Source organism: Ambystoma mexicanum, chromosome 3q (assembly GCF_040938575.1).
Source record: "Ambystoma mexicanum isolate Mex_15411 chromosome 3q, UKY_AmexF1_1, whole genome shotgun sequence".
In the NCBI taxonomy this organism is placed as follows: domain Eukaryota; kingdom Metazoa; phylum Chordata; class Amphibia; order Caudata; family Ambystomatidae; genus Ambystoma; species Ambystoma mexicanum.
The window spans coordinates 559,174,183-559,196,303 of record NC_090926.1 but is presented as its reverse complement, the minus strand read 5'-3'; the positions used below and the strand labels follow the sequence as shown (position 1 = coordinate 559,196,303).

Here is a 22,121-nt window from a genome sequence, read left to right as displayed (position 1 = left end):
ACAAGAATCTCTAAATTGGTAGCACTAAAAAAGAAGCCATGAAAGAAAAAAAAAATAATAACGAGAACTGCGATGTAGATGGTAGGCCTGTTTTGCATGCTGACAGACACATGCCCATTGTCTTCACAGTGTGTGCATGAAATACGAATATGTCTGTTCAATTCAAGATGAACATTTTGTAACTTCTGTTTCTGCAGTTGCCATTCTTTTTGAACGATACATATTTGTATTAATATATATAATAAATTCACAGTGCAAGACAGTGCTTTCAGATGGTTATATAATCGCTGGAAATAAAGTGTGGGTGACTCAATTTTTTTTAAGCACTAAAAACGCTCTCCAACATATTTTAGGTGACATTATATAAACAAACTTCAGTCCTAGAATATTTTGGAGAAAGTGTTGGATACTGCCTTTAAAAAAAAGAATCGAGTCACACTCGATATTTCCAGCGATGATATATATCACTGTATACAGTTTCAGACCACTCATGTGGCAAGGCGATATAATTTACTACAGAACAGTCTGTCCATTTGTAGGTGAATGAAACAAGACCAAGTCCAGAGGCACATTGGAAATATAGCATTTAGAAAAATTAAACTTGAGACTAAGGGATTAGAAGTTGGTGTTGCAGTGGTTATTATAGAATGCCACCTGCACAGATGTACTCTCCTGATGTATAGGATGCTTTTAAAACAAATTGGAGGTGTGCGTAGAGTGTTGTTGGTGTGGAGGCATAATGCTATCTCCTTGCTGCAGTCTGTCTACTATGTTCACTACTGAGGAGGAGGACCCGTTTACTCAAAACCGGCTCCCAGGAGTGGAGTGCGTTGTCAGTGTTTTTGGCGGTTTCCAGGGAGACGAGGGACCCTGCCTATCTGTAAGTGCTGCCGATTTTGCATGCCATGCACAAAGGAGACTGATGCTGATGCACGCTAATCTTAAAATACGTAATTGTACCTAATCAAGGAGGTGCTGTGGTACTGTTGGCCACTCTGCAGCACCTTGAATGCTAAACGCAGAACATTGGCTGCACTTTCACTTCTATCTACCCTCCCCCTGAACTGTTGATCTGGAGCGATAAAGTACAATTAGTTGGATGGGTGCGGTAAACCAAGTAATTCTTAGTTACCATCAACCATCAGCCGTGAAATTTGCACATTTGAAATGTACCCAAGTTTGTGTGGGAAATGCCTGGGAAATGCCTGGGAAAGCTCTAAATAAAAACAAACTGCCTGAAAGTTTCAGCCAAAACCATACAACAAAATGCCAACAACAAGATTGCGGGCAAATGTTATCGAGCCACATATGGTAACGGGCACAGAAGGGGTAAGGAACAGGGCTCTGAGGCAGACACGAACATGTCAAATCGAGGAACTATCAAACCGTTCTTCCATCGAGAAGCTGGCCCAACTATAGAAGACCAAGTGCCCGAAGGGCTGGTGCGAGGGAAGAAACCAGGGCCAGTTAATCTCGAGCTGACACATACAGATTTTGGCAGCATCGACAATAACTCTTTGCTTGACCTCTGCTACTCTCTACACGGAACACTATAACCACAATTTCTCCAAACGCAAATGCAAACCGACTCCAGCCCATCTAAATAAACCACACAAAGCTGCTCAGCTTCAGAACAACTCTGCTACGTCTTCAGCTGGTCAACCACCTGCATCCTCACAGTCACCTACAAAGTCCACTACTCCAAAACTGTACCCAATTGTCTGGTGACCTAGAGAATCAGGAAGTATCTTAAAACACAAACATCAACTTTAACTCAAATAGTTTAATTGGGAATGGAGACACTAGTGGTCTGTTGCAGTTTGTGGTCAAGATCTTGCTGAAGCTATGTGGTGCCATCCTACAAGAGCTTAATTTACAGAGTGCTGTAATCCAAACAGTGGCAGATCAGCTCAAAGTAAAACCTCTTGGAGACATCGACAACAGGAATGCTTTACCTCAGTCTCTGTGTATAGTAAAGAACAACAGTGCTCTGGAACAAATAGTGCAAATCTATGACCAGACCTCAGCAGATGAACTAACAATGTTTCAAACCCCAAAATAGCGCAGAATGGCTAAACATCTGTTAAATGGCCAATGGAAGCCTTCCAAAGGAGATGAACCCAGGGAAGCACAGCCCCCTAATTGCTCCAGACCGATAACATCACTAAATTCAACTATAAACTCAGAGATCTGCACAAAGACATGGACAACGAGGAAGACATAACTCAGATGCAAGAGAAGATCGCAAAGGGACTTCGAGACCCTGACCAGCCGGGTCTTGAAAGACAAAAGAACGGCCTTTATAGAGGAAATTACGTCCGATGAAAGTGGAACATCATAGGAGCCATTGCTAAACGACATGAGTAAGACTACTAGTGCCGTGTTCCTAGAAGCAGCGACACTGGAATGCGCATCCCCAGAGCCAATCATCAGCAACTGCAAGGAAGTAATAAATGTAGTCCCAGAAGTACAATCCCCGGTGGACCCTAAGTAGTTTACAATAACTTCTGGCCCTCATAGCAAAATAAAAGTGGGTCAATCATAGCGAGTTAATCCGCATTTTGCACAGAGTCCCTTTTCTAAGAGTGTTGAACTCTTCTGGCTTTGAGATTGCTGAACCGTTAACAGATGCCAGTGGTAATATATCCCGTATACACTGCACTTTGCCAGAAATTGCTCAAGTAATATGGTCTCATAAAACTACATCATTAAGTTTAGGCTACACACTAGACAAACAAAATGTCAAAGAAGGGCTCACTGGGTGCTGTGTGAATTGTCTATTGGGTGTTGTTAATGTCAGGCGTGGGAGTCCCACAGCTAAAGCCGCTCCCCTGGTCACAAAAAACGATGAAGAACGGGATGTACCTGGCTGAAGGGTCTCTTACGCACACAGGGTATCGATCCCAAGTGAAGTATTAGAATTGTGTGCTGGAACACACTGGCGCAGACACATTTGCTGCACTGGAACGGTTCTATCAAGTTATTAACACAACACAATATCTTCATGTTACAAGAGACCTAGCTCATCTCAACGATTGTGGTAGACGGGTTTGAGACATCTGAAGTGTTAGCAAGCAGGGGTGTACAGGGGAGGCCATCTGAAGGCCTCATCGAATGCCTCCAACTCAAAAACCTTGCCTGTGTCGACACCAAATAGAAACGTGATGTATAAGTACAAACAGGAAATGTAAACACCAACAATAAAGTACTCATCATAAATGTATGTGTCCCACCCGACACTAGTAATACCCAGTAAATACACAAAGACAGAGGACATTCCTTCAAAGTGGGAAGGTGAGGTGGGGGTACGGTGCTAGATTGATAGGGGGAAATCACAATGCCAGGTGCACTGACGAAAATAATTGTGCTAAATATAAAAAAGTCGAAAGCGAAGTGTTATGCTACAAGCTAAGGGTAACTGCAAACAAAAGTGATGGGTGGCATTCATGCGTTATTCGGAGATGTTCTTAATAAATGGCAGAGCCAAGGGTGATGTTCCAGGGCATTTTACCCGGAGTAACGGATGAGTCAACGCTACGCTTGAAACATCTTTTGGTAAAAATGCTATCCTGGAACAGACACTGAAACTTGAAGTGATCCCTGAAGCTAAAAGCGACCACACGGTACTGTCATTATCCAATGACATTCTACCAACAGAAAGCCAGCCTAAGATAAATGGGGACATCGACCGGAATCACGCTGGTAACCGTATCTTCTGGTCATCTTGAAATCTCCAGCATGTTTCATAAGTCTTACTCTGCATTGGCAACTACGATATGGAAATGTTGGCAGAATTAACCTCAGATGAGTTTGAGGGGTGGTTAAAGTGGCTTGCAGTAGATACTGGGGTTATCAAGGGTAATCGCTTGGCTGCTACAGAGAAAGGACACACAAAGACTTTTGATATTGTCATCCGTGATGCAAAGCAGACCCTAAGAAGAACAACTAAACCATTAAACGCTCTATGTGATCTCTGCAGGAGAAACACATATTGGCTAAAAGAGAAAAAAAACAGATATCGAAATTGGCTAACTCATTGAAGTATCTCCATCAAGAACACACAATGGCAGCAGAGGTTAGGGGCAATTAATAACAGAAATACGCTTTCTTCCTGGCAAATATTATCGCAAGTAAAGGGCGAAAGGGCTAAATCCATTGTGAACCCCATAAAAAGTGAAGTCTGGGAGGCGTACTTAAAAATTGGGGAAGAAAATGCCCCCCCCTATCGTCCCAGTGTATCCTGACACTGTGCAAAAGTGGCCAATTAGGATCACTCTTGATCTTAGTCGAGGCCATAGGTACACTAAAAAGCTATTGAGCACCCGGCCCAAATGGGTTGTCTAACTTGGTGTTGAGGATTTCAATGAGGCCTGGGCAACCATCCTCCTAGGATTGTTCAAGACGATATGCACTACACATCAAATACTGGCATCTTGGCAGCAGTCTGTGTTGGCTCCATTTTACCAGAAAGGAGATAGGAATATCCCGGACTACTACAGGCTGCTGTCAATGCTAGACGTTACCGGAAAGTTGTTCAGAACTTTCTTGCAGAAAGAATTGTAGAATGGGGCTGAGGCTTCCGACGAGCTATACAAATAACAAACAGGATGCTGACCTGGTTCTGCAGCAACTCACAACATCAGGCTGTTGGGTGCGTTACAAGGAAGGACCGTCAGTAAAGACAGCCCTTCCATTTGTGTAACTTTGGTGGAATTTAAAGCCACACTTGACCAGATAGATCGCCAGATATTGAGGCACAGGTTACAGGTAATGGGTTGCCCAAAATGGCTAATATATGCAATTCGACTTCTGCACAATAAAACCCAAGTCAGAGTTTGCTTGGAGAACAAGGGGAGCACATTGGGATTGATAGGTATAAGCTGGGGAATCAAGAAAGGATGTGTGTCGGTTACTCTGCTATTTAACATTTACCTCACTGATCTTCCAGCTCGCCTTTTGGCAAGGTCAAATTGTCCACCCAAACTAGGGACAGAAATAATCAGAAGCATGTTGTACGCCGACGACTTAGTGTTGTTCGATCATAGACTTAGTGGCATGAAAAACATGCTAAATGAACTCTGCGAATATGCCAACAAAAATAGACTCATGGTGAACCATATAAAAACTAAATGTATGCTCCTAGCAAGTAAAAGAGTGCACAAGACGGACATGGTAACTAAGTTGGGTAAGGTCGACAATGTAGACAACTCTACATATTTGGGACTCGAAACGAACAACAAGCACTCTGATGCGGGTATATTTGAGACCAGAACAAGGAAAGCACGACAACTGACGTTCCTATTTCGGGAACTTTGTGACCAACACTGAGGGGTGCACAATTCAGTATATCCTGATATTTTACAAACAATGTCACAGTCCTATGGTATTGTATGGACTGAAGGCTATAACTATGTAGGACCTCGGCTAGTTAGATTGGTTGGAAGGAAGATTCTGGTGTACGGCATTAAACCTAGTGCTTTCCACCCAATGGAGTATCTAAGACTCAAACTCGGTACCCACTTGCATAAGAGAAGAGTCACCCTAACCTGTAGTCTAAAATGTCCCCAGTATGCCCACTATTAAATGTATTGGGAAAGAACTGTGGATGTGCCATAAGCAGAGGAGGGAGCAATTGTGAAACTCTAAACTCAAAGTCCTTTAGTACTATCAATTGAATGCCCAGACTGGACTTTAGGCCAATTTCGATCTAGTTAAGGCCAATTTAGTTAAGGCCTCCTTCTTTAGAAAGGCTAACAAATGGGACTGGCTTAAAAATGATACCCATTCCACAAGACTTTGTAATAATAGTACCGTTGCGCAGGTGGTATACAGATATATGAAGCCGCAAACATAACTTATTTTCAGTCCCAGCACCACAGTACTTTATTTCCTAGTAAAACGGAGAACTAACCAATTGCTGTTACTAACAATTAGAGGACCACAAATGGGCATCCCTAAAGAGTTTAGACTATGCCGGGCATGTAAATCTCCCAAACATAAGGAAGCCACGAGACACGTCATGATAGAGTGTAAATCACTCGGGTCAACTGAAATGGGCTTACTAGGTGATAGATTGCACAATTACAATTCGATAATGTCGGGTTCCTTCTGGGACTACTGTTGAAATTCAGAATCGAATCAAATGCACATTGCACTTTATCAGGTCTGAAAAGCAATTGGGTATTAAGTTATCGCCAAAATGCAATAAGAGACGTGGTTGGGTGAAAAGGGTAGATCACGTAGAAGGCTGACGTGTGTTCTGTTAAACCGAGACTCCTGGGCTGAATTCTTATAAGATTAGACGTGACCTAAACCCTACATTCGGAAAAGTACTTTATGTATGTTGAATATTCTGCTGGTTTTACAGTAATGCTCTTGTCTTGTTGGCTTTGATTGTTGATTCTCATTTGCGTATGGCAAGTATTTTTATCATTTAACAACATCAATCCGTTTAACAATATCAATCTTATGAATTATTAACATGTTTTATGAACATTTTAATAGAAACATTCAGTAGTTTTATCCTCGATTATTTATGAAATGATATATGTATAGTACATTTCTTTGAACTTTTCACAAATAAAGATACATAAAAAAATAACAAAATTGGAGATGGTTGGCTGCAAGAAAGTGTGCTTTGCTTGTGAGACATACATTCTCTCTATGTTCTGGAGTTAAATCATAGTGTGAATGGTTACTCCTTAGCTGTCTTCTGGCTCAGGGAGTAAGTAACTTAATCCCTGGCAATCCCAGAGTAGATACATGTGTGCTTCATCGCTGCATTGCCCAAAGACACACCTGCCACTCAGAGGTGAGATTCAGCAACGCAAGTTACATGCTGCATCACATGTGCACATGAGACTCCTAGGACCAGCTGCTTCATGCTGTCTTACTTTAAGAGAGCCCTGGGATTAGGACGATGGGCTGATGTCATCCAGATATCCACTGGCACCTCTGACTCTCACAAGGGGCGCCATTTTAAAACTCGTTGGTATTCACTCCTTTTCAAATTATGCCTGCTGGCAGTTTCCTAGTGTTATGAACATTGAATTCCAGATAAAACAACGTTTTGCCAACTGAAAATGCATTGGTGTATTTGGAAACAAAAACACAGCCATGAAACTACACAAATCGAAAGACAGAGTACTTCACTTGCCTTGCATATTGATATAAGAATGGAAGAGGGCATCCCCTAAAAGTCCTAAAGGTAAATGACCGGGCGCTGATGAACATATGTAGGGCAGAGCGATGGGAGAACATCGCTGCTGGTCTGGCAGGCAGCGAGCGAACCGAGCTAAGGGCTGGCGCTACTTACCACCTTGAAAAGCAATCAGAGGTCTGTAATGACTTAGGAATATGGTTTTACTGTTCACCTTAATGCTCTTGTACCTCAACATGTCTTGAAATCTGAAAAGATAGGGTGGGCATACTGAAGATTGTCTGCTGCAGGCGATGTAGACCCACACTGGATTTGGCCTCTAGTTTGCTTGCTTTTATAGCAGCGCTCAAAACGGGCACGTGCATTGCCTCCATAAAGAGGGGTATTGCTCCCAAGTGGGAATCAAAGGCGTGCAAGCCGTGTGGTAAGCAGCGTATTCTCTTACATATGACGTCACCGTGGGGTGGCGCAGCTTCGTAATTACCTCCATAAAGAGGGGTATTGCTCCCAAGTGGGAATCAAAGGCGTGCAAGCAGTGTGGGAAGCAGCGTATTCTCTTACATATGACGTCACCGTGAGGTGGCAGAGCTTCGTAATTACCTCCATAAAGAGGGGTATTGCTCCCAAGTGGGAATCAAAGGCATGCAAGCCGTGTGGTAAGCAGCGTATTCTCTTACATATGACGTCACCGTGGGGTGGCGGAGCTTCGTAATTACCTCCATAAAGAGGGGTATTGCTCCCAAGTGGGAATCAAAGGCGTGCAAGCAGTGTGGGAAGCAGCGTATTCTCTTACATATGACGTCACCGTGAGGTGGCAGAGCTTCGTAATTACCTCCATAAAGAGGGGTATTGCTCCCAAGTGGGAATCAAAGGCGTGCAAGCCATGTGAGAAGCAGCACATTCTCTTACGTATGACGTCACTGTGGGATGGAGGAGCTTCATAATTACCTCCATAAATAAGGGCATTGCTCCCAAGTGGGAATCAAAGGCCTGCAAGCAGTGCATGAAGCAGCGTATTCTCTTACATATGACATCACAGTGATGTGGCAGACCTTCGTAATTACTTCCATAAAGAAGAGCATCGCTCCGAAGTGGGAATCAGGGGCGTGTAAGCCGTGTGAGAAGCAGCATATTCTCTTACATATGACGTCACCCTGGGGTGGCGGAGCTTCGTAATTACCTCCATAAAGAAGAGCATCACTCCGAAGTGGGAATCAAGGGCGTGTAAGCCGTGTGAGAAGCAGCATATTCTCTTACATATGACGTCACCCTGGGGTGGCGGAGCTTCGTAATTACACATTGCTGATATGAAAGCTATCATCCATGGGGCCAATTACTCTTGTGAAGTGGAACAGTTCAACCATGGTCCAATGAGAGAGTTTTATATTTCTCAGAGTAAGGACAGAGTACGTGTGTTATGTGGAGTGCCCTTGCTGTCATATTTTCAGAACAGAAAATGCCCAACCAAAGACCCAAGCAAGTAAGTTACGCGCTGTTGGGTCACGCGTTCCCGCTTAGTAAGCAAGCTACATCAATGAAATGTATACACAGAGAATCACTGCCCTTAGCATTAACTGCCATATCCGTACATTCAACTAATGCTCTCTTGAGTTTCCGCCTGGGTTAAGAATAATGATTTGTAGCCCTGTGCCTTTTTTGCACGTCCCACCCATTTGCTCACACTGTTACAGACGTGTTTTCACGACTATTTATTTTGTCACCACAGATGTGGTTTAAAATGTATGACCTATAGACCTGCAACCTTGATGGAGAACATATTGTACAGAACACGTGTCAGTAACGCACGAAAAATGAACACTCATAAACGAACATTGTGATGAGAATTGTATGCCATTATTAGAATACAACAATCTTGAACTGGACAAATCAATAGACTACCCATTTACCCATTTAGACTGGGTTTTCTTTAAGACACGTGTGTGTGCACATGGCATCTTAAAAACTAAAGGCACAAGTGTATACTAAGGAATCTTCCAATATGTGTACATATGCTCACGCCAGCCACGGATGGAACTAATCAAACAGCACATGTGCCATTTCCTTCACACGGATTATAATACACTTTGTCAGTTTTGATGTCACAACTAAAAGATGTTACGTGAGATAACGCCCTCAACATTCCTTATAATGATGTTGAAAATCAAATGAGTTCTGTGATCAAATAGAGTAAAAGTACTTCATCCTTTATTAGTACCCAGCGAGGGTCAATGAGCTTGTAACAACCTAGCTCATTGGCCCTCCCTGGGGCATTAACCGTCTGACAATGCTCCGATCACTGCGGTGGCCCGTAGTCCCTTCTCTCCATGGTGGCCATTTCCTTTGTTTTTATTTTTTTCCCAATAGCCACCATGGAAAGAGAGAAGGGACTACAAGTAGTCCCTTCTCCCCCTTACGTGGCAGCCATTTTTTTCCTTTCCTTTTTGTCAGTTGGGAAACACTGACAGCGTCTCACAACTGAAAAAAATAACTAATAGTACTCCAGTCTTGCGGGTCGGAGTTCTAATTGCAATAAGCCCAGAGCAGGGGAGCACTACTGCTTCGCGGTAACAATGGGTCCTGGGGCATTACCTGAAGTGGTAATGCTCCCCTCTGCTCTGGGCTTATTGTTTAATAAGGTCACAGAACTCCAAGGTGACTGAAATTTAATTTTTACAAATGGTAGGGGGTATTTTATTCCTTATAATGCATGACTGCATTGTCGTCCCCTTGGTCCCTTGCTTACTATATTACAAGTGGTCATCCAGTTGATAAAACATACTATCCTTGTAGAATGTGTTTCAAAGGGGGAAATAACACTAATGTTCATCTTGTAATCAGTTGCGACACATATTTTAAACATTGTGATACCATGCTTTTAGTAGGTGCTTTGTGGTAACATGTAGCTAGATTATTGCTTCCTGTACTGAACGCCAGAAGACTGAACATGCATACTGTCATAAACAATTCCAAATCAATTTGTTCCTTTAATGTGTCACAGAAAGGTATTTCAGATAAAAATAATCAGAAAAGCTGATCAAGGCTTTAATTCAGTGCTCTAGTAACAGCTGGAATGCTGCTCTGTGTACTCAAGCAGCTGGCATTGGGATGTCGCAAACAACTGTAATAATATAAAGGTGTATTGTATGCTTAGTACTGATGTGTAGTGATGTCACTAAACATGTGACTGAAATATAAAGGTAACTTACCCTCTACCTTATGTGATAAGGACATTGCAAGTCAACAAGAACAAACAGAGGAACAAGGATGTAGAACTGAGTTCCTCTATAAGGTCACGGAAATCTGAGTTCATTGCAGTATCCTTTTTACATACAGTAGGGAATACTGAATCTCTTAAAATACATGGCAACACAACATCACACTGTTTAATAACTGAACTCTTAAATAATCTAAGGTAAGATGCTTTACAGTTGTTGATACATATAATAAACATAGCATCTGTTCTGATTTTCTTTTTTTTTAAACATACTAGAAACATGTGAGTAATGCGTCGCAAAAATATTGTAAGCTGGTTAATAAAATGCAACTGAAATTCCATTTTATGGTTTAAAACATAATTGATAACATGCATATATATTTTTCTCTCTGGTATTAAACTCCATCAGCGATAAAACTAAACATAGCACCATGAACAGTTCATCAGTTAATGGCTGTCAAGTGTCGCAGAACAATATTTCTGAAAAAAAGGAATTTGACAAGCTCGTCAGTGCTTTCAGTGCTAGTGTGGCAGCTGCTGGAATTCTGCTCTGGGCTGGCTCATCTAGCAGGCATTGTGACATCACAAATGAACTGCAATAACTGATTTCAGATACAGTGATTATGCCTTTGACCCCCAATGTGGGGGGCTGACATGGCCGTCAACGGGCCACACGCCCAAGCCCAGGTAGGCCTGAGCGAAGCAAGGACCTCGGTGAGGGCTGTGGGCCCTTCAAAGGCAATGTCCACCGCCCACAATGGGGGTGAAAGCCCTTCGCATCCCAGGTTTAACCCGGGGTGCACATTTATTTTTTACTCAGGAGACTGGCATTACTTGAAGAGCCAAACTCCAGGAAAAAAATAATGAAATAAAGCTCCCTGCTGCCTCCCCACAAAAAAAACATAAATGGCACCAACCGGGGACGGGCCTTGCTGCCTGGAAACAGCGGGCGGAGGATGTGTATTCTCGCCTGCTGTTCCAGCCACCTGATTGGCTAAGCACCATTCCTCTGGTGCAAGTATGTCTTTTTCTTATTGCAGGTAAGCAATCATGTTACAGCTAGCCTGGAACAAGATACATGTTTACGGGTTTTCATAGGCATATTGCTGGCGGCTGACATATACTATAAGGGCATCATTGACAGTCTTTTTTACTGATATTTCAGGCTGCTGTGTTTTATAGGATATCATGTTCTGTTATTTTGCACTTGGTATCCTTCATATGCAGTGAACATATTGTACATCACAAGTAAATGCTCCATTGTTGTTAAACTGGCAAACATTATTATGTAACACCGATGCCTCGACTATTCAGATAATATGTCTGGGAGGTCTGAGAGAGCAGAAGGATGATTATCTTAAGTTGAGTTGACCCTTGTTTCAGCATTGAACACCCACCTATTCCCACACAATCAAACAGCTGCACATCTTTGACAAAGCAAAACAACCTTTGAGAGATATGAAGTAGAATTCGAAAGAAAGGGAAATCGTATCGATGACATGCAGACATGTCTCTACACACAGACACTGACTCGTCTCAAATAAACTTCCAGGTCTTTGCTATTCAAACGTTATTCAACAGACAAATGCCACCGCATAGGAAACATCTCAGCACAAAAACTAGGTGTTTGCAAACGTTGGCTCTTCAGATATGTTGGACTATAAATCCCATCTTCCCTCGCCAACAGAGTCAATGGTGAGGGATGATGGGAGTTGTGGACCAGAAAATGAGTTAGCAGAACCATGAACAAGCCTCGATCACAGTGACCTTTGATGGGTTTTCACAAATTTGACATTGTTTCTATTTCAATGCATCACAGCTCTGCCACCTGCTTTAATTCTCACTTCAATATGTTTGAAGATCGTAGGTTCGTTCACGACTGGGTGGCCTTTCACAATTCATGACAACAATTTCAGGCACATTCCACATTACGCATTGACAGGAGAATGGAGTTTGCATCTGAGAATGGCAGTCTGACCTGGATAGCAGGTTTCCCACAGCACAGGCAATGCTTACTTTGGTTGCTTTCATGCACACTGCACATTTCACCAAACTGCTCCAGCATGACTTACCTACAAAAAGAGAATACAAATGTGTGATTACTGTAAAGCCTACACATCGCGCCAGCATGAATGAGGCATCAATAATGCATCATACGCAACTTTGCAGCATAGAGAAGCAAAACACCTTTAAATGGAATCATGAATTATGCATGCAAACGGTACCTCGCTCCCGATTAAATAATTAAATTTTCCATTTCATCTCTAACATTTGATTACAGATGGTTGTCACCATGGAACCAAGCACGACATATTGTTACTGTAAGCAATGTTTATATGAAAAGATGGTTCCAGTACAGCTCTTTGTTGCTTTGTATTTATGTTATTCTTATGCTATTCTGAGTGATTTGGTTGTGCCACACATTTGCGATTGCTCCGGGGAAAGAGGACACTGCAGTGAGGTAAGACGTGTTGGGCCGGATAACTCACATTGCATCGGTGCCGGGGAAGCGTATACCAGTACCCAGCAATTTTCGCGCTCAAGCTGGGCTATGTGTCACTGATGTTTGCACCAACCATCAGGTAAAAAATGGTGTTTCACAGTGATCAGTGCAAAGGTGTGTGAAACTACCAACCACCAGTGACATATTCACTAGCATAGTGGAAATTTATGTGACCAGACCCATGGCCCAGGATTTAACACAAAGGATTCTGAAGACACTCCCATAGTCCTATACATCTCCATGCACTGCACACACACTCACACCCACACACACCCACACCCTGCACACTTTGCTGCCACGCAGACTTCTTTGCAAGTCTTTGTGAGCAGAGGATAGCACAGGGGCAACACGCTGGTCTTGGAAGCAGGACCACGCAGAACGACAGAGGTTCAAATCCCGCATCTGCGCTTAAAAACTAAACTCAAGTCTGGTATTAGGCGCGTGATTAAAAAAAAAAAAAAACTATTAAATAAATAACGTCTATGATTCAAGAAGTCTCCTCTTAAAATAAAAAAAAACAGGTGTGTGTCTACGCTTCTTTTCACTCACACACTATTATCACGATACATAGGGCAGTTTTCAATAAAATCTTTGCAAAATACCAAACTGATAAATGAAGGGTCGTTGGGGTGGGCTATCACTTCTGTAAAACCTTTTGAATATGATGAGGAAAGGCTTCCGCCCAGATAGTAGTTGTGAGAGACGTTTGCAGTAAGATGCACATTGAGCTGCAACTATCTCTACACAATCCTGCTATTTTCAATTCTATATGGAAATTGTGCAGGCTCCAATTTAGAACTATGCCCCATGTTCCAGTTGATGGATTTTGGAGACAATATAAACCGCAAGTAATTAACCTATTCAAAACTGGTGGTCAGTGTTGCTTGTTTGCACGTATGTTTATCCCATGACACCCATCACAGTTTCACAACTGAGGTGACTCCTAATTTTATGAAGATAAGGCTATCAGAAAGAGAAAAACAAAGTTGCTGTTTTTTTAGTATGTTTAATCTAAATGCATACGGCTTTAACACATCCAAAGGAATCCGAGGAAAGTATTGATTATTTCCCCTTAACATTTCTAAGACTAACTTTCCAAGTGTGTGTCGAGAAAAATGATTAACTAATTCCTAGCTGTTTTCACAGTTGCTTCTCATATTGATTAAAGTCTTTAGCAGTTCATTTAAAGGAGGAAGGATAAGTTGCGATGTTTTCATTTCGAAATGTTTGTTTTGATATTTGCTGGCCAGGCTTAAAAAAGAACACGCCAATTGTGCGTTTCAATTGTGTCATAGCTCTATTTTGTGCAGCTTTAAATATACAAATGTTTTTCTGCATTAGATGTTGAGAGTGGCAGCGTTTATTTCTCTCTCTCTCTCTCTCTCTCTCTCTCTCTCTCTCTCTCTCTATATATATATATAACATACATGGCGAGATGGACATGCTATATGTCAGTGAACGGCTTACAGCACGACCACTGGGTCTGTGGGCTTCCCTGCAGCAAAATCAGAGGGCAGTATTTACACAATCCCTGGTTAGAGACGTCTTTTTAAATACAATTGCAAGCAAAGTCATCTAGTTAAAATATACACCTATACAAGTATATGATTTTTCTCTAATTGTCCAGGAAGGAAAGTTTCACAAACTATATGTAATGCCAAAAAACGGTAAAAGAGAGCGTTAGGTACACATGGAATCAGTTCCAGGTGGAAAACACATAGCGCTTTCAGCCCACTCCGCAGGGGGAAAATGCAATACTGACCCGCTTTCCCAATGATGTGTTTTCAAACCTTTTCCTTTAATATGCCTTCTATACTAACATCACTCATTTTAGGAAACTAGCGGGGAACACATTAAGAATGTCTTGACATAACTGAAAGTTTACGTGACAAAAGGATTTGCTTTTTTTTGTTGTTAAATGCAATTCTCTGAATGTGTATTGTTTCGTCGCCGTTATGTGTTCCCTGCTTACAGGAGTTGTATGGTCTTGTATGTAAGGCGGCAATTCTAGACCCACATGCCATGCATGCTTTTTCTTCATCCAATGAAGTCTAAAATGTTCCCTGTATTCCTTTTGGGAATGATCTGTACTGTCGCTTTCTTTTACTAATCGCTTCACTCTGCAACATCTGAAGAAAAAATCCGTAAGTCTTTAGGAGCTAATGTTTTGTTCCATCTTTGCATAATATTTTCAGATAATCCAATAAAAGGTATCAAAACCCACACCTTGTGTTATGCGAATAAAGTAAATTATACACAATGGGGATGAATACAACCAAGAAGTATGCGTGAAAAATGGGAACTTTTACTGAGTTTCTTTATCTGGTTAGCATAGTTTCTGTGTCAGTCCATGCGTTTCAGCGTCTTACTTTTATTGGTAATGAATATCCTGATTATCTCTCAGCCAGGCCATAGCGCTTTGATGAGCTGGATTCAGCTGAAACACACGCTTTCATGTAGCTTGACGTATATTTGAATTCACTTTTCCGAAACCTGTAAAGCTTTGCCTCGAATGGAGCAAGTTTTAATCTTATTTTGGCTCTCTGGCAGTGGTAGAAGTGTACCGAAAAAAGTAGTGGAACTGTGGTCTCGGCAAGGGAGAGGGTAGGGGGAAGCATACACCAACATGGAACAAGGAGTTGGGGCCGGGGCATTGCAATAGTCCAAGTGACTAGTAACTAAGGCTCCTATTACAACTTTACACTTGCACAGGGACATGAATGGACAATTACTATACATAGAATGGTGAATATGGTTGTAAAAAGTAGAGGAATGGTAATCAGACAAACTCAAAGTAGTGGAACACCGCTCCTGACTGTTCCTGCTCACTTCGATCACTGCTCTCTGGAATATCTCAGTTGAGGGGTTGTTATGGATGCGAATTTGAATCTAAAAAATACCAATATTAAATTGTTATTGTTAACTACCCGACCATAACTTCCCACAGGACTTCATTGCTAATGACCCCACTTATGGCATCATTGATGACGTCACACATGACATCATCAGTTCTTTACTGACACGTTGTCATCGTGCTCTTGTTGTATCTGCAGGAACCATAAGCCACGATTTGTGCAATGTCTTGTCAATTTCAAGCCCTGAGTTGTTGCACACGGAGCATAGTGTAAAGCCGGGCCTAGAGGTGTCTGCATTTGAGTTTGGCGAGGGAATGGCTGGTAGATATTTGCCCGTGAATACCGATCTGAAGGGTGGTGTATAGGTTCAGGGTGCAGTGTCTCTCCCTTCAGTGCCCCAAATGCACAGCCTGAGGCTGTGCACAGTAATCACGGTGCCGGGGGCATGGTATGCACCCATATTGCTAAACGTAGTCCAAAACCAATATAATGGGCATGCACACATACCACAGTGACCCGATGGTTTTGAGTCAAAGTCACTCATTAATTAAATCACAGATCATTATGAATCTTTTTATACAATTTGAAGAGCTCCCAAAAACACATGAATGTCTTGTTCATACTAAAGCCAAATATTGACCCTCAATATCGTGCCAACACGTGTTTTTCACCCTGGGTGCTTTTTCATGGCACTTATAAGTAGGCTGCGTCTAATGATCCCTCTGTTTTGAGGTGTTTCCTATTATACTATCTGGAAATTACGATAACATCAACCTGCAGGTCTCCAGATGCCTTACACTATGTGTAAAGTCAAATATTGACCCTCAATATCGTGCCAACACGTGTTTTTCACCCTGGGTGCTTTTTCATGGCCCTTCTAAGTAGGCTGAGTCTAATGATTGCCTCTGTTTTGAGGTGTTTCCAATTATACTATCTGGAAATTACGATAACATCAACCTGCAGGTCTCCAGATGCCTTACACTATGGTGCCCCTAATCCCTCAGCACTGACTATGCTGGCCAGAGCTCATAGGAGTTATAGTCCAACACATCTGGAGGGATCATAAAAGATAACATCTTTTAAGAAATTAAGGAGAAGGTGTAGTGTGATTTTTTTTTAGATTCTTTCAAAATGTAAAAGTGTCCTGATTGCATCACTGCATCCTGCTAATATGAACATGTATTATATTTATTCTTTGCCTTAACGTATTGGTTTTGTATGTGCATTTTATGTTTTGTTATTACTAAGTCTGGGGACCACTTCCGGTGGTGATGGTGTGTGGTACAAATACCGTCAGCATAAGATAACATAGCATAACCTATCTCTAATGTAAACATTTCATACATTATTTACACTAATATGTTCTTGTAAATATTGTTATACACAGCATTCCTCATTCTTGCACAGCAAAATGCCCTCTAAAATGTTATCCATGCTTTTTGTTGAAAGCCATGACTTCAGAGCGAATTTTGTGTTTCTCATTCCCGTCCAAGCTCACAGGTCTCACATAGGGTTGGATTTTAAATTAATTTGGATGGTCTGCATATCCCAGCAATCCACATCTCTGATTGACAAAGATACATTTTGATAAATCTGGATCTAAGCTGGCTGGTTGCTAATTGTGAGAGGATGCAGGAGAAATCCAGACATGTACTCTAAATGTGTGTGTGCCTAGGAACTGTATGGAAAGCACTGATATGGGCTGTAGCACAGCACATCTGTGAAGGGAGCCTGAACCTCAAATGTAGAATGTTTTTCTTATGGAAACGTGAACTTCATTTTAAACGATTGAAAGAGGCATTTAGCATTGGTCTTTTAAAGTGAATACATTTTCATCTACTATTCTAGTGTCTGGCCGTATAGTGCACAACTATTTAGCAAACAATGTTCTAACAAGCACCCGCTGCACCAGTAGCACTATTCATTTCTCATACATATCACTCAAAATCACAAGCTGTTGAGGATCATCAAATTAATTCTCTGAGCACACTCAAAATGCTGCTGACTCTTTTTTTATGCCCCTTTTTTCTAAATACATGTCTTGGTTGAACAGGCATTTTAGATAATAGAAAAAAATACAGAAACTTAAATGTAATAATCCACCTACCACCCCAAAAAAATGAACATGAACTTGAAATTTCAAAAAAAAAGAAAGAAAAAATAAGACTAATATGGAAGGACTGTGCAACTGTACACCACTCATGCAGGCCTAGGGCATGCTGGGAGTTGTAGTCTTGGTTATCTACATTAGGATCAATGAAATCCCAGGGAAGGAAAGGTGAATGCCCATGCTTTGGACGGAAGACTTCCTGTGCTATCCAAGCTTTGCATTTGATAGAAAATCTTTGGAATTTCCATGTAATGTGAGAACATGTTCAAGTGCAAGTGGAGCAATACGGCCCTTCCTCTGCAAATTGTTGCTCAAAAATGAATTCCTTAAATAGTAAAATGTTTTTTTTTATTTCATGGACTATCCAATATCCCTATAGATGACCATCAAGGTGCTTCTCTCAGATGGGCCCAGCCGGCTCTTTGTAATTTTGAATACCTCAGCAGGGTCAACGTAGCTTTGAATTGAGAGGTCAATAAATTAGAGTTCCAAAAAATAGGGCAATAAAGCATCTGTTATGGAATCCAACGCGCTTCACTAAATAAAAACAGAATTTGTATTTTCTAGAGATTGTGTTTTCTTAGACATCCTTGTATTTGTAAACAAGTCCCAAAACCATTGTGACTTTTCATATCTTTCCCAGGTGCCAATTCCCGGGACCTCTTTAAAAATCCAAGCTTATTTCAAATGTTCTAATGCAAACTTTACATAGAAAATCCACAGATTTCGATATTCCGTCCACACCATGCCACCATCCTTATATCCTGTAGACAACACTGCTTCATGCAATTGTCTACACGCATATGCACCTAGGAAATACAAATTAACTTACACTGTCTGTCTATTAAGATTAAAAAGCATTCCATTCAGGGTGAGCATGAAGTCCTTCTTCCATTGTTCATAATAAACGATGGCACTTATTTCTCCCTGAACTTACCCCTTCTTTCCATCGTCTGGACTGTTTCTGTTCCAATGAAATGATCATCCTGCTTACTGTTACTTAGAAGTTCTTGTTGGCAGAGCTGGGTCAATGGATAATTCATAGAAATTTTATTGCATTAAATTGCTCACTTATGCTGATGTGAAGCTACATTATTTATTTATTTTTAATTGCTTTGTATAACACGCCTAATACCATGGCCTTGCTTTCAAGACCAGCATTTTGCCCCGTGCTATCTTCCCTTCAATTAAGTTATAATGGTTAAGTTGACACAGGTAGTATATCTCCATGGCAATGCACCCGTCTTGGAAGCAAGATGAAGCAGTGCAACACAGGTTCAAATCCCTGGCCCGAGCTTCGAAACGTCATTTATTAGGTATTGTGAGCAGAAGAATCTCAATATACAAAAAGGTTACAGGTTCATGTTGCGGGGAGATCTGGGCATCTATGGGCAAGATTTGTTCTAAATAAAACCTCTTGGAAGATATCCCAAACTTTCATTATTTAGGGGTCTTCCTTGAGCAAAATCTTTGGTGGGGATTTCAGATGGCGAGGAGCATGAACAATTGAAGTCAATCGGCTAGTGGGGTTGAAAGAGTCCGACAGACGTTTGGGGGGATTTGCTGCACAGTCCATTGATGTAAATCGGCAGAAATCACTGCAGCAATGGCACTAAGATAGGTGGCTATTCTACTACCGCCTCCATCGTGATTACAGATAGCAGACTCTTGCTCTCGCTTGTTTCATTGCCCAAGGACAGCCAGCTATTTCTCTTGGTTTAGAAACTGTAGATTGCCCAACAGGGGATTGTATTGCTTTTTCGCCCATTGCATATTGGATCTGACTTTGGACCAACCCCAAGTCTTACATTTACCAAGTCACTATAAAGAATCCTATGAGCAGGTTATGGTTGCTATTGGTAGGAATGCTTTTCAGTGCCTTGGGCCCAGCTGTATTATATGATTCCCCTGCCTCCATGACCGGGGACCCATTGAGAGAAGTGAGAGGTGAGAGGTTCTGTTGCCTAGGAAGGGAGGGTATTCTGGAAAACGATGCCGAGGGCTCAATGTTCTCTTATTATATAACCAATAAGGATAGCTGGGAACCTAAAGAGCATTTGAAGATGGATGTCCTCAAGGAGGCAAGAAAGTTGTTACTGCAATTTCATCTGGGTAATCCCCCTTTGGGGTATATGCATGCAAAATAGAGTGAAGCACAAAGGGCCGGGGAATGTTTTTGAAAATGCATACAAGCAAACATGTATTTATGTATTTCTTCTATGCTTCTTAAACGTTATCGGAAGCAGACTATTATCCCACCTTTAAAGGGAAATAGTGTCATAACTTGCTTCCCTGCTGTGAACCTTTGAGACATGACAACAAGCGGTGATGTAGTTATCACCACAGCTCACTACTTGTATGCATGGAAAGTGAAAAGAAGAATGTTGGTACTTTAGAAAGGATGAACCTGTAGATGAAGTGTTTGTTGCTCTGTAAGGCATAGTGTAGAAGTTGAAGTTCCCAAAGTCACAGGGCCTCATTACGAGTTTGCCGGTCCGGGAACAACGGTACCGGTAAGCTTCCCGGTACTGTTGTTTCTGGACTGGCAAACTCTGAGTTGTGCTCGCGGGTGCCTTTCATTCCGCCAGGTCTGACCTTGCGGAATGAAAGGCACCCGCGAGCACAGCATTTCGGATGCGCAGGCACCGTTGATAACGGTGCCTGTGCATCGGGCTTCCCCATTCCCATTGGAAGGGGAAGATTTCTTTCCGGCAAGGCCGTAATGACCCGCTAATTGCCCATTTCTGGGCGCCGGAAAAAATACAATCCGCCGGCAGTTGTGCCTGTTTTACAGGCATGGCTACCGCCAGGGTTGTATTGAGGCCAACAGTCTTTTAATTGCTAAAGCATAAATGCTTTGATGAAGTGATTTCTATCTTGTGATTTATGACATGTACCAAATGTACATGATTGTTACATTTTTACTGTAATTGTAATTGTTATGGATATAAAATGAAATTGACTAATTGACTGATTGAATGACACGTTTGAGCAGTGGGGGCATGGCTGAAAATAGGCGTAGGCAGAGCCAGGGTGTTGGTGCAAGTGGAAGAGCAATGGCCATCAGCGGTCTGCTGGGGGATACTTTGGTGAGGTCAGGATAGTACAAGAATGGACAATAAGAATCAGTGTGACATTGATCTGAACTAATGCACATTTATACTTCTACACTGATAATGATCTACGTTTCGTGACAATTTTTATTTTTTTTTATTTTTATTTAAACAGATTGTGTGGTTTCCTTATTTGAAACATTTAACCTGAGCATGTCCGTTCTTTTCGTGACAAAGGAAAACATAGTGCATATCACCTCCAATTCGGATAAGTAACACAAAGTGAGGGTCTTTGGAAACTACAGCAAATTGTTTACTTATGTAATTTTTTTTTGTGGCCATATTTCATAGGTCTGGGCATCGCCAGGCCCTCCAGGACACATGCCATCCATGTCATAGGGCATGGCATATAATGCCCAAAACATAGTAGACCGTAGTTAGAACAGGTCTATTAGGATGGTAGATAAGGGTAATATTTTTAGTCTGGTTTACACCGAGCATACTGCAGGCTGAAATTCAAAAGTTCATTGCGCAACAATTGATATCGGCATATTTTTATTGCTTTAAAAACAAAGTCAAACTAATTCTCCAAACCAAAAAAGGAATTCACGTTTAATCTCCTTTTTAACCAATTCACCTCTTTTGGCTATGATCCAAACAGCCTGTTTAAGCAAGCATAGAGCATAAATTACCCCATGGAGTCTGAATGGTAATTGCAACTTTTGGGATCCCCTTTGTTACTTGTTTCCCTATATACGGATAGGCATGAAACTCTTAAAATAATAATAATAATTTAGCATTTATATAGTGCTACGAACCCTCAGGTATCTGAGCTCTGCTTATAATTACCCACAGCGTGTGGTGCTCATTTATCGACCTTGGAAGGATAAAAGGCTGAGCTTGGCGCTGCCGAGATTCAAACCCAGGCTCTTCACACGTGTCAAAGCGAGCACTCTACTCGCTGTGCTATTGGACCTTCTATGAAAATAGTTCACAGAAGGATGTAGACTTTTTTTTTAATTTCAGAACGTTGTGTGTGTGTGTGTATGTTTCAAAGACGGACACAGTGGAGGAATATTATGAATTCCCCTACAAACAATATTTCTCGAGACTAACTCGACATCTGGTGAAAGCATTCACACTAGTAAAATGGTCATTACAGAATATAGGAAACATTGGGAACAGCTATGGTTTCGCAGGTGCATAATTAAGGTATGGACTAATAGT

The 22,121-nt window shown here is 41.6% G+C and overlaps 1 protein-coding gene across 2 annotated transcripts in view; it reads right to left on the bottom strand.

The window, feature by feature from the left end:
• Nucleotides 1-22,121, bottom strand: part of KCNIP1 (potassium voltage-gated channel interacting protein 1) — a 1,926,792-nt gene that overhangs the window by 1,039,732 nt on the left and 864,939 nt on the right. Inside the window, exon 1 of one of the 2 annotated variants that reach the window (XM_069654328.1) lies at nucleotides 12,352-12,454. The exons of the other annotated variant lie outside the window; for it this stretch is intronic. The gene's annotated coding sequence lies outside the window, so the exon portion shown is untranslated. Of the gene's footprint in view, nucleotides 1-12,351; nucleotides 12,455-22,121 lie in introns of those variants that run through there. 2 annotated transcript variants of the gene reach the window in all.